General features: G+C 44.2%; 1 protein-coding gene across 1 annotated transcript in view; it reads right to left on the bottom strand.

Moving 5' to 3' along the window:
• SNRPG (small nuclear ribonucleoprotein polypeptide G) overlaps positions 1–10237 on the bottom strand; it is a 28723-nt gene extending 18486 nt beyond the window's left edge. The window contains exon 1 of the mRNA XM_047744486.1: positions 10213–10237. The gene's annotated coding sequence lies outside the window, so the exon portion shown is untranslated. The remainder of the gene's footprint in view (positions 1–10212) is intronic.
• Between the last annotated feature and the right edge of the window lie 2968 nt (positions 10238–13205).

The raw sequence follows: 13205 nt of genomic DNA, 5'->3' as shown, positions 1-13205 counted from the left end.
TTAGGACCTCAGAAAGACTTTTCTAACTGCCTAATTCTCCACAGCATATGCTCCTCGTCATGGCTTCTTTTCACACCCTGTATTGATCTGTGACAGTGCTCATCACTACTGCTCATTACTTGTCCTGTGTTCTTTTTTTTCCCTAGATTAAAACCTCTTCGAAACAAGGACCATGTTTATCTTTTTCATTGTTCCCCCTCAATTCTTTTTTAAAAATACTTTATTTATTTATTTGAGAGAGAGAGAGAGAGCGCGAGAGCAGGAGATATGGGTGGATCAGAGGGAGAAGCAGACTCCCCAGTCAACAGGGAGCCCCACTCAGGACTCCATCCTGGGACTCCAGGACCAGGACTCGAGCTGAAGGCAGTCCCTTAACCACCAGAGCCACCCAGGCACCCCTGCTCTTCCTTAATTCTTTGTATTTGGCGTATACTAACCTATTAGCAAAGGTTTGTCTAATGAATGAACACATTTATTTCACTATAGAGGTATTTAATAAAAAATATTTGGAAACCAGACAGAACCAATAATAAATTGAGAGATTAAAATTTTTAAATCCATAGGTACTACCCTACTATTCTAAATGCCATTGTTGGGATTTTTCTTAAATTTTTTGGATTGAACATGATAAATATTTCTTTACTGAAAGATTTTTATTATTTATTTGACAGAAAGACAGAGAGACGGCGCAAGCAGAGGGAAGTAGCAGGCAGAGGGAGAGGGAGAAGCAGGCTACCCACTGAACAGGGAGCCTTATGTGGGGCTTTATCTCCGGATCCGAGGATTATGACCCGGGCCAAAGGCAGATGCTCAAACCAACTCAGCCACCCAGGTGCCCCTAAATATTTATTTCTCATAGGGGCGCCTGGGTTGCTCAGTGGGTTAAAGCCTCTGTCCTCTGCTCAGGTCATGATCCCGGGGTCCTGGGATGGAGCCCCGCATCAGGCTCTCTGCTCAGCGGGGGAGCCTGCTTCCTCCTCTCTCTCTCTGCCTGCCTCTCTGTCTGCTTGTAATCTCTGTCTGTCAAATAAATAAATAAAATCTTAAAAAAAAAAAAAGGAAGGAAGGAAGAAAAAAGGAAAGAAAACACTTGAGTGAGTCCTGGGATGGGGGCTGGTAGACCCTCAGGTGGTGAAGCAGTCCAAGAGCTGACTTTGTAGAACCCTAGATTGGTAACCAGAATCCAGAGAGATGATGACTGCATGGTAGGTCCAGGTAGAGAGGTCCTCAGGAAGCCTGAGAGTAGCTCTTTCCCATGGAGCTACCTAATGATTTCTCAGCAGTGGGGAGAAGCACAGAGCCCACAGGTAGAGAGGCAGAACTGGGCCTGGACAAATCTTGTCACCTTGACTTTGGACTTCTGGCCTCTGGAACTGTGAGCCATTTCTGTTGTTTAAAGCCACACAATTTGTTGTGCTTTGTTACAGTAGCCTTAGGAAATGAATGCACACATGAAATAATATTTAGCATTACTAAAAATTTAAAAAATAAACAGTAAAACATATCAGTGTTTTTTATAGTACTGTTAAATTTGTTAGATATCAGAATGAAACCAATTATAGGTAAGAATGAGAGAAGGGATGCCTGGGTGGCACAGTTGGTTGAATGTCCAACTCTTGGTTTTGGCTCAGGTCGTGATCTCAGGATGGTGAGATTGAACCCTCTATGGGGTTCTGTGCTCAGTGCTGGTGAGGGGGGGCTCCTTAAGGCTCTCCCTCTGCCTAATCCCCCAACCATGTTCACAACCCCCCAAATAAATAAATAAAGCTTAAAAAAAAGAATGAGAGGAGAAAAGAACATTCATACAAAGTGATGACATAATGATGTGAATGGTGGTGGGGCCTTTGCTGTAGGGCAGGGCTGTTGGCAATATATATATAAGCCATAAATATATAAGAACTCGCTGACTCAACAATTCCATGTAAAGGAGGAACCAAGGGAAACATGTTTAGAAAGACATGAGTAAGTATGCTTACTACACTATTTGCAATAGTCATATTTGGAAGCAAGTAAATGTGTAACAATAGGAAACTGATCAAATAATTAATAAAAGTACCACACAACGGAGTGCCCTGTAGGCATAAAGCATGATGTTGCAAGAGTGTTTTTATTGACATGAAGAAGAGATGTATGTTCCATTTGATTCGTCGGTGAAGAAATCAAGTGACAAAGGAGCATATGTCATGATTTTATATATATATATATATATATATATATATGAAATTTTGAAAAGTTACACAATAAAATATTAAGGTTATATATAGGGGTGATGGGATTATAAATGATCATAATTTTCTTCTGAGTGTTTACATGGAGTTTCTAAGTTCTCTGCAATTAACATGTCTCTCTTGGTTATATAATGTCTCTCAAGTTTAAACATCATCATAATCGATAAGCAAGAGCAAGGATTGATCAGCTCGTGTAATACTGCAGCTCACTCAGCGACACTTTAAAATTAGTACTATTTTGGGACGCCTGGGTGGCTCAGTTGGTTAAGCAGCTGCCTTCGGTTCAGGTCATGATCCCGGCATCCTGGAATCGAGTCCCGCATCGGGATCCTTGCTCGTCAGGGAGCCTGCTTCTTCCTCTGCCTCTGCCTGCCATTTTGTCTGCCTGTGCTCGCTCTCTCTCCCTCTCTCTCTCTGACAAATAAATAAATAAAATCTTTAAAAAAAATAAATAAAATTAGTACTATTTTTACCATTAGGTACTACCCTCCCCCCACGAAGACTTAAGGTCATGTGACTGTCCAGATGTGCTACTTGGACGCAAGGGTAGCATGGGAAATCTCACCGCATGGCAGCGGGTGATGCGGGTTTCTGTTTTCATCCCGACAGCTTGGCCTGTCTGTAATCATAGCTGTGCCAGGATTGCCTTAATGGCAGCCTTGCCTCACCCAGCTTCCGGAGCGGATGCATTCCTTCCACCTCAGATCACAGAATGCTACTCGGATTCTTGAGGGTGTGGCCCATCCTTGCTCCGCACCTGACTCACTTGCTCTTTGGTACCAGCAATCTGATTGCTACCACTGGATTTTACTTTTTGTCTTCTCAGCTCCTTCAACTTGAAGAAAACACCCTCCTACTCACTTCTCCTGCGTTCCTGCCCATGTAAATCCCTCTAGGGTTTAACAGAATTATCTTTCCTCTGTTTGTAACTTTGGAAAGGCAGGTGAACGGGTGTGTGGCAGGCTTAATGGAATTGCCAGAGGACACAAAGCATTTCTGATAGAAGTATCCTGGTAACGTGTTTACAATAGTTAATTGTGAGGATCTGCTGTTAACCTCTCTATAGATACATAGGCACACGCGCATATGAACACACACACAATTATGTAAAGAACTATAAAGCACCCTATAATTGTTATCTTATTATTAGGGATGCTTTGAGGTCACTTTTTAAAAAGTAATTTAACTTTTTAAAATATTTTATTTATTTGACAGAGAGAGAAAGAGAGAGAGAGCGAAAAAGCACCGGGAGCAGCAGAGGGAGAAGCAGACTCCCTGCTGAGGAAGGAGCCCAATATGAGCCTCGATCCCAGGACCCTGAGGCAAAGGCAGACGCTTAACCAACTGAGCCACCCAGGTGCCCCCGAGCTCACTTTTCACTTTGATTATTTTGAGCATATCAATGAAGTAGAAATGAAAGTGTAAGGACAGACATGGGAGTAGCTTTTCCTCTTAAGGAGAGATTTGTGACTGGAACCTAAGCTTGTCAATGAGGGCAGGTCCTGCATTGTATTTTTTTGTTCCTTTGTAACCACTGACTTTCTGGAGAGAGAAGTGACATTTACAGAACACCTGATATGTGCCAGGTATCCTAATAACCACTTTGGTTCCCAAAGAGCATGTTCAAAGACCTTGGGTTACTTGTTTCATTTCTCCCAAAATGGTACCTTTTAGGGTTGTTCTGAGGAGTAAAGGAAATAACCATGTCATTGGGACTGGCACATATTCGGTAGTAAGTAGTTCATTTATTCACCAAAGGTTATGTGTTAAAAGGTTATGACAAAAATGTGACCCTAGGCTTGTAGGAACCTGGCATTTCCCTGTAGTTCCTGCATTTCCCCTTGCAGCAGCTCAGTATTCGCTAATTCAGCGCTCATGGCAAATTTACAGAACTCTGTGAATAACGAGACTAGATTATCCTAAGCCTCAGCTAAAGCAGACCTCTACCCATGGGGCTTCATTCGTGCCTAAGAAGGTTCGAGTGCTGAGCTAGGCAGCTAGAGAACATCTCCAGTAAGACATCCATGTTCCTAGAGGCTGCAGCTAGGGCCCTGGGGCAGACCCTGTCTTGGCCTCCAGCACGTGGTTTATGAGGCTTTGAGTAGAGGGGAGCTCTCTCGCCTCCTGCACCCTGTTGTCCAGGTCCCAGCAGGAGATGCTGCCTGCTTGCCCATGCAGCCCAGAGGCACCTGGGCTATGATTTAAGTTTTTTCAGTCTGTTGCCAAATTTTCTTTAAGGACCACTTACTGCTTTATAAATATTATAAGAAAAAAGAGAACTCTGAATAGAAAAGCTCTCTGGGGTGAGGGCTAAGGTCCTGGGGGGGTGTCCGCATTTCCACTTCGTGTGCAGACCATTTCCTTAAGCATGTCACCACCGGAGAGTCTGCAGGTCGCTGGCCCTGCCCTGGGGTGCCCTGGCCCCATACACACACCTGGGCCAATTTCTCTTCACTTTCTTCCTAGTTTGACAAGATTAGCAAGATCCATTCCCAAGAGTGGGTACTGGATTTTACAAAATTATTTTTCTACATTTATTAAGATGATTACAAGGCTTTTCTTCCTATTACCATAATCAATTGCATCAATAGTATTTATAATGTAGAACTGTCTTTACATTCTTCAGCTAAATCATACTTGGTCGTGATATGTAATTCCTTTCAATACCGCTGGGCTCAACTTGCTGTTGTTTTATTTAGGATTAAAAAAAAATGTGGTTCATAAATGAGAATGGCCTCATGGGGTTGTAATGTATAACATGATAATACCATACTAGCTGATAATACCATATTGTATATTTGAAAGTTGCTGAGTAGATCTTAAAAGTTTTCCTCACAAGAAAAACAATTTTGTGACAATGTATGGTGATGGGTGTTAACTAGACTTAACTGCGATTGTTTTGTAAAATATACAAACATTGAAAAAGTGTAAATATTGAGTCATTATGTTATATAACTGAAACTAATATAATGTTCTATGTCAATTATATCTAAAATAAAAAAATGGAAAAAACATGAGAATGGCCTATGTAGTTTTTTGCTTTGTACTTTTCTTGACTTTGGGTTCCACACTATGTAAGATTATGGAATCTTTCCATTTTCTATAACTTACATTTATTTTTATTAATTAGTTAATTTTTAAAAAGATTTATTTTATTTATTTTAGAGAGAGAGAGAATGCAGGGCGGGGAGGGACAGGGGGAGAAGGAGAGAGAAACACAAGCAGACTCCATGCTAGGCATGGAGCCTGACCCGGGGCTCGATCTCACACCCCTGAGATCAGACCTGAGCCAAAACCAAGAATTGGACGCTTAACTGACTGAGCCACCCAGGCATCCCTATAACCTACATTTAAATGAGTTTTGAGGAGGAAGTCTCTGTTTATATTGCACTGACTCATCTTTGGCCAATCAGCAGTTACTGTGTCAATGTGTAGCTAGTCTAACTATCATTAGGTCCCCAATCTTCTTCCGTCTCTTTGCTGTAACTTGGATGGTAACTTTTTGGGGTCTTGCTTCAGCTTGTGTCCTTGACCCCAGGACCCATCCCATTCCTGCCTTACTTGGGGCAAACTTAGCCTTGACCACAGTCCTTCTGAGTCCACTCAAAGATGGGCAGCTGCTCTTTGGCCCCGCCCCCCTCCTCATTTTCCAATACCTTCCTCTTGGTTCCAGCCGACCCCTTTATGGCTGATGGAGTAGGCTGGGCAATCTGGTAAGACTATCAGGGCCCAGTTGTCCAGAGGTAAGGCCCAGAGACCCCTGTATTGTCGATCAGTGCAAATCTGCTCTTACTTGGGGTGAGGGGACAATTTTTTTTTAAACCAGAGTCAAACTGCTTTCTGAGCCTTGCACACCCACCTTTATTCTCCTAATCACAGTCATCTGTCCAAGTCCAAACTTGGTCCACCCAATGTTTCTTCATGAACCACTGGAAGCCTCAGCGTATCCTTAGAGTTTGTGCATTCTATACGAAAAAAATTTTTTTTTTACATTTGACAGAGAGAGAGAGAGAGAGAGAGCGATCACAAGCAGGCAGAGAGGCAGGCAGAGAGAGAGGGAAGCAGACTTCCTGCTGAGCAGTGAGCCTGATGTGGGGTTCAATCCCAGGACCCTGAGATCATGACCTGAGCTGCAGGAAGAGGAGCCTCTCTATAAAATTTTTAATATTGTATTTCTATTTTGTTGATAATCTTTTTTTTTAAAAGATTTTATTTATTTATTTGACAGAGATCACAAGTAGGCAGAGAGAGAGAGAGAGAGGAGGAAGCAGGCTCCCCGCTGAGCAGAGACCCCAATGCGGGGCTCGATCCCAGGACTCTGGGATCACGACCTGAGCCGAAGGCAGAGGCTTTAACCCACTGAGCCACCCAGGCACCCCTGTTGATAATCTTTTAAAAAAGTGCAATTATGTCTTAGGCTACCTGGGTGACCAAATTTTGTATTGATTCTTCCATGTGATTTCAGGACCCATGTTTTCATCTCTGTTTACCATCATATCAGCCCTAAGTCATACCCCGATATATATATATATATATATATATATATATATATATATATATATATATATTTAAACTTATAAGTTGAAGTATTTTCTCTAACTACAACCTTGGATAGGCCAGTGGACCAGTCTGGAAAGAAAAAAAATCTTAAGTCCTGGAAGTTTCCTCCTCAAAAGAAGTCTACACATTCTTCAAGCTTCAACTTAACTGTTCAAGATTGCTCTGTCTGAGACCACTCCCTCTGCAGGGGCAGAGTGGGGAATGCTCTTTGAGTGCCTGTGCTCACTTGGATGCCTTTCTAGACATCCTTTGTTTCATAGGTTTGTCTGCAGTGTCCCCTCCTTATCTACAACCTCAATCTGCATCAACACCTGCTCCCAATCTATGGGCTTTGCTGTGGGTGAGTGAGGGCTTGGGCAAGACCTTCAGGTTTAAGGAGAACAGAAGGTCCTGAGTCCCTCCCCAAGTAGGCGCCACAGTTTTCGTGTTGCACCTCCAGGTCCCGGCAGCAGGGGTCGCTACATGAAAAGTTATAGCCAGGTGGCCGCTTTTCACCGCCTTCCTGGTGTGAACTCAGGGGAATCAGGGCAGCTTGGAGCCAGACCTTTACCCCTTGGGCTCTGTCTGTATAATGATGCCACTGTACACAGCGGAGCTGAATGGCTCTGACGTCATTGTGGCTTCTGCCAGCATTATCAGCAGAGAGTGGGAGTATGGCGGCTACACTAAGGACACACAGGCAAATCAGATTCATCTATTTTAGACTGTTATTTATAAACTCTCTAGATGGTTATATGTATTAAGAAAATAATAAAGTATCCAAATAAGCCCCAAGGACCAGATCTCTGTTTTAGCTACTTAACTTCTTGAAAATTCCAGCAATGCCTCCAGTTCTTCTGATTCTCCCTCGGGGCCCTGGACCCCCTCAGGATGTAGACCAGAAGAGGTCCTTAGCATGCCTATGAATCTTCTTTTTTCCTCCTTAGAGTCTGAAACAAAGACTAACCTACCACCTTGGGCAGATCATTTCCTCTTCTTGGACTCCATTTTCCTAACCAAAGACGAGGTTAAATCAGTGTAATAAATGTCTCTTCTGCGAGGCGATCTCCCAAATCCTAAAATCAACCAAAAACAAACTCTCAAAACAACACAGGTATTTTTTTTCTTAAATGTGTTTAAAAACATTCAATAAAATAGAAACACACATACACAGACATTGTGGTTATTATTTTGCAATAAGCTATTTTTGAGGGGTGGTGACGCAGGCCTGGAACAGGAGGTGGAGGGTACGCAGTCAGGAGGGGTGGAGGTCTGCCATGTACCAGATGATCACTGCTCTGTCAGGCCTCTTGTAATTATCACAGAATTTTGTCAGAAGTTCTGCTTTTTGTTCTTTGTGCAAGAAAAATGATTTAATATTTTTATTCTTTTATGAGATAAAATAACACATAAATTCGCATTGACTCGTTTTGTGTAGCATTTAACTTCCCTAGAAGACCACTTTGACTGCTTCAATGAAGCCAAGTGACCTTGCTCACATTCTGTCAATGGGCGATCATGAAAAAAATGTTTTATTGTTCAAATTCTCGAGAAAGCACTGGGTTGGAGGACCTTTAAATTTCTTTTAGGCCAGTGAATCTACATTAATAGGGATGGAATTCTGGGAATGAAAGCAGAAAAAAAGGTAGGAGGCCCCATCCAGGAGGAACTTAGGGATCCATCAAAGCGAAGCGTGTCCATAGGTATATACAGCTGTGTGCACAGTGCGTACAAGAGACAGACACTCAGGTACAAGGAGGCTGAAAGTATAGGATAGGGACTGCTCCCTATCTGGAAACACCTCATGTAAAAGGCCTGCCCAGTGGTCTTCCACGGCCACACACACACCCAACATACCCAGAAACACACTCAAACACACTCAGACACACACAGAGATACACACAGACCCACTCAGAAAGACAGATGCGCACACACATACAAACACATTCAGATACACAGAGACAGACACAAGCACTGTTTTGTATTCTTTTATGAGAATACAGTCAGTTAGGTGCAGCCACAAGAGACAGGAGAGGCTCAGGAAAACAGTTTATTATACTCACAGGTCCTGGAGACAGGAAGCATGGCATGCCCTACGGGGCCACATGGGAGAGACCATAGCCTGGTCATCGGGCAGGAGCAAGGGAAGCACTCAGCCCATGGCCTTTATTGGGGTTTCCTTGGGGAAGGCAAGGCAGAACAGGGTGAGTAGTTTGGGATCAGCTAGTTTGAATAATTTCAGTGGGCTCTAAGCTCTAGGGAGTGGTGTCTAGTTGCTGGGGCATATTGAGGGGGTCTGGTAAAACGTGCGAGAACTGGTCTTCTCAAGGTGAAGCCCAGCGACCCTTGCAAAGTTTATTAATCCAAATCAGCTCTTACTCGGGGTGGGAGGACAGTGTGTGTGTGCTTCTGGGATGAGTAAGGCACAGGAATATTGCTTCCAGGCCAGACAGAGGAGGTGAGGCCAAGCTCTGGTTGCTTCATTTGCAGGGTACGCTCCTGGCTGGGCAGTGGGGAAGGGTAGTCTCTCCTCAGTAGGAAAGATTTTGAAAAGATGTCAAAACATGATAATGTACTGAAAAAATTTATTATATCTACGTGTGTGGAGGCAGAGAGAGTCACATAAAGACACAGACATATACTGTTCCTCAGAGATACTCTCTCTCTCTCTTTTAAAATCAATTTCTTTTTTAAAAGATGAAGGTGTTCCAGGCTTGGCCCTCCCTTTCAGGTATCCGCCTGAGGTTTCTTGACCAATCAGGGCTCTTTCCAGTTACATCCACAACGCAGGGAGACCTATCAGTATTCTGATTAGCTTAAAGGCTTTCGCATGATAGGGGAATTCATTTCCTAGGGGAATTTGAATTTCCAACACGATGCTGACAATCCTCCCAGTGATTTAGTAATTCTCCAACTTAAGTATGCAGATGAGTCTCTGGGGGGCCGGGATGAGATGCAGTCTTGGGCCACAGGTCTTTGAGACATACAGTAGGTCAAAAGAGAGGCTTAGGGATCTGCATTTTTACAAGCCCTCAAGTGATTCTGATGCAGGAGTTTCATGGAGAAAAATGTCATCAAACTGTCTCAGATATCCCATTAATGTAACAGAATATTTACTGAGAGAATCAAGGTACTAAGTGTTCTAGAGAAAACATGCACAAATCATTTAGTACACACCTGTTTTGGGAATCACCTTTTTTTCTCGCTCTCACAAGCGGAAGGCATTTCTGCTCCTCTTTCTAGTCTGGATGATAAGGCCAAGTGGGCCCACCTGATGCCCATAAGGTACTAGAATTCCCATGTTCTTGGCTCATTGCAATTATATTGGCTTCAGCTGGCTTTGTTTTTGTTTTTGTAACTTCTGGGATTGCAATAATAGTTTGGCTTCTCAAAACTTTAAACATTTTAGGGGCATCTGGGTGGCTCAGTGGGTTAAAGCCTCTACCTTCGGCTCAGGTCATGATCCCAGGGTCCTGGGACCAAGCCCCACATTGGGCTCTCTGCTAGGCGGGGAGCTTGCTTCCCTTCCTCTCTCTCTGCCTACTTGTGATCTCTCTCTCTGTCAAATAAATAAACAAAATCTTAAAAAAAAAACTTTAAACATTTAAAAGATTTATTTATTTATTTATTTGACAGACAGAGATCACAAGTAGGCAGAGAGAAAGGAGGAAGCAGGCTCCCTGCCGAGCAGAGAGCCCGATGTGGGGCTCGATCCTAGGACCCTGGGATCATGACCTGAGCCGAAGGCAGAGGCCTCAACCCACTGAGCCACCCAGGCGCCCCCAACTTTAAACATTTTAGATGACTCATGGGAACAAGTACATTTTAGTTCTTGATCCAGTAGAACATATACAAACACACACATTTATTGATAAAAGTTTCTCGGTACTGGGGTGCCTGGGTGGCTCAGTGGGTTAGGCCTCTGCCTTAAGCTCAGGTCATGATCCCAGGGTCCTGGGATCGAGCCCCGCATCGGGCTCTCTGCTCGGCGGGGAGCCTGCTTCCTCCTTTCTCTCTCTGCCTGCCTCTCTGTCTACTTGTGATGTCTGTTTGTCAAATAAATAAATAAAATCTTAAAAAAAAAACCATGCTGGTTATAATACACTAGATTGAATGCATGACCCATTTTTCTAGTCTATTACTGCATAAGGATCCACCCCAAAACTGAGTGTCTTAAAATAGCACCAATCATTTTATTACCTTCATGTTTTCTGCTGCCTGGGAGTTTGGGAGGGGCTCGGCAGGGCTGTTCCGACCTAGGTCTCTAAGTGGCTGTAGTCAGTCAGTAACTGGAGTGGGTCAGGGTGGGGCTGGGTTAGCTGTCTCTCCTGTAGTCTCACGTGGACTAGTGTGGGCTTCCTCACGGCATGGCAGCCTCAGGGCCGGTGAATTGATTACATTGCAGGTGACTCAGGGTTCCAAAGCTTAGAACCAGTGAAAAGGTAGCTTAGTCACATAACATTACTTCTTCCATCATCACAAGCCCACCCCAGCTGCTGGAGAGAGGGTAGGAACTCCTCCTCTCGATGTGTGGTGTGACAAAGTCACCATGGAAGAAATGCCGGGGTGATGGGAGGTACTGATGGGGCCATACCCACTTATTGGGCACCATTGCAATTTGAAAAACACTCCTCTAGAGGGCACTGTTGTCATGTGACATTGGATCCGTTTTTCTCGGGGAGGGGCCGGGTGCTGGGTGGGACACTGGGAAGAGAGAAAAACGAAATTTGCGTTTTGGCAAAAGTGGGGCAGCTCATTCTTTTTGAACGGACCATTCTGTTGCATAGAACACGTGATGGCTGGAACGTGTGCCTATGGCCTTGTAGATACCCTAGGGGAAAGGAACCCAGCAAAGGAGGAAGAGGCTGCTGACCTGCGTGCAAGGCTTTAGGTCTATGCACATTTCCCCCAGGACCTAGCAGAAGGCCTTGCACATGATCTGCTTTGACAGCAGAGTATAAAGTGCTTGCACAACTCCAGGCAGAAATCCAAGCTGTGGGTAGGACAGTGCCACTCAACACCCTATGGAACCCGCAATTCCCAATAAAGCATGACTGGCTCCATGCCGCTAGTACTCAGGGAGCAGAAATGATGATTTGGAAGAATACTGTGAGCTTGTCCAGGGACAGTGTATACAGTGAGAAGAGAAAGGGTCCATGGAGAGAAAACTGAGCAACTTCAGCGTTTAAAGGGAAAAGGAGGTGGCAAAGGAGACTCAGAAGGTGAGAGATGGTCAGAGAGGCAGGAGAAGAACTGGAGAGCATGGTGACAGGGGCTAGGACAGGCTTTCCAGGAAGAGGGAGTGGCACTGAGGCTCAAGTGTGGCAGCAAACTCAAGACTTAGAGATCATCAGATTTGGCAACATGGCCATTGGTGACTTTTATGATGACATTGGCAGGAAGCCAGATGGGCAGGACATTATCAGAATTCAGTGGTCATGGGAGGGAGGAGGAAAGTGTAGAAACTTGAAAGGGAGACAAGGTCAAGATTTTTTTTTTTTAAATCTTGGGCAAGACAAAGTTTGTGTATAGGTGGGGGAGGGAGACAGGGGAGGAGAAACCTGGCTAAAAAGGAGTGATTGATATATCTGGCCCAGAGGGGATGGGGTTCCAGGTCCAGATGGAGGGTTAGCCTTTTCTTGAGAGAGAGAGAGAGAGAAAGAGAGAAACCAATAAAACAGGAAAAAGGTGAAGGTTGAGGGAGAAGGGGTGGTCGGCTGAGCTAGTTCAAGTGGCCCCTATTTCCAGAGTGAGCAGTGAGGAAGGGGTAGATGGTTTGGAGGAATTTTCAGTCAGAAGAGTGAAAAGGCTGTTTCGTTTCAACTCACACATATTTAGGACCTACTTTGCATTCAGAGTTTTCACAGAAATTGCTTTATCCTTCCAACAATATGTAAAACAGAGAGCATCCCTATGTGCAGGATTTGTCCTCTTCTTTGGTGTGTTCGTTGCTTCACTTACCCATGAAGAGAATATGGCTGTGAGGATACAAGAGGCGGCCGTATTCCAGGTCAGTCTGAGAGCTCACAGAAGGGGTATCATCTAGTCCCGGGACAGCTGGGGAGGCAAATTGCCCATTTGAGACAAGAGAGAGCAACACTGTTTCTGTTGTGAGTGTGGAAGGAAGCATTCTCATGACATTTGTTCAGGGTCTAGGTAAAGGGAAGAGGAGGAGCTGGTGAAGTTTGCCTTCAGGTCAAGACGAGGTCCCCCGAGGCAGGCGGTGTGGTGCAGGGCAAACAGCGTGGTCGCTATGCTTGGTTCTTCCTAGCTTTGTACTCTTAAACAAGGCACAGAATACTGATCCTCTGTTTTTTTTTTTTTTTTTTTTTATCCACCAGAAGGAGTTCATTCTCCTGACTCTATGCATTTGTGGAATGCAAAGTACCTGCAAATCCAAACCATCCCAGAGCTGCTGTGTTGTTATTTTTATTTATT

This window comes from Lutra lutra, chromosome 9, assembly GCF_902655055.1.
Source record: "Lutra lutra chromosome 9, mLutLut1.2, whole genome shotgun sequence".
In the NCBI taxonomy this organism is placed as follows: domain Eukaryota; kingdom Metazoa; phylum Chordata; class Mammalia; order Carnivora; family Mustelidae; genus Lutra; species Lutra lutra.
The sequence above is the reverse complement of the archived record's forward strand: the minus strand, read 5'-3'. Positions and strand labels throughout refer to the sequence as shown.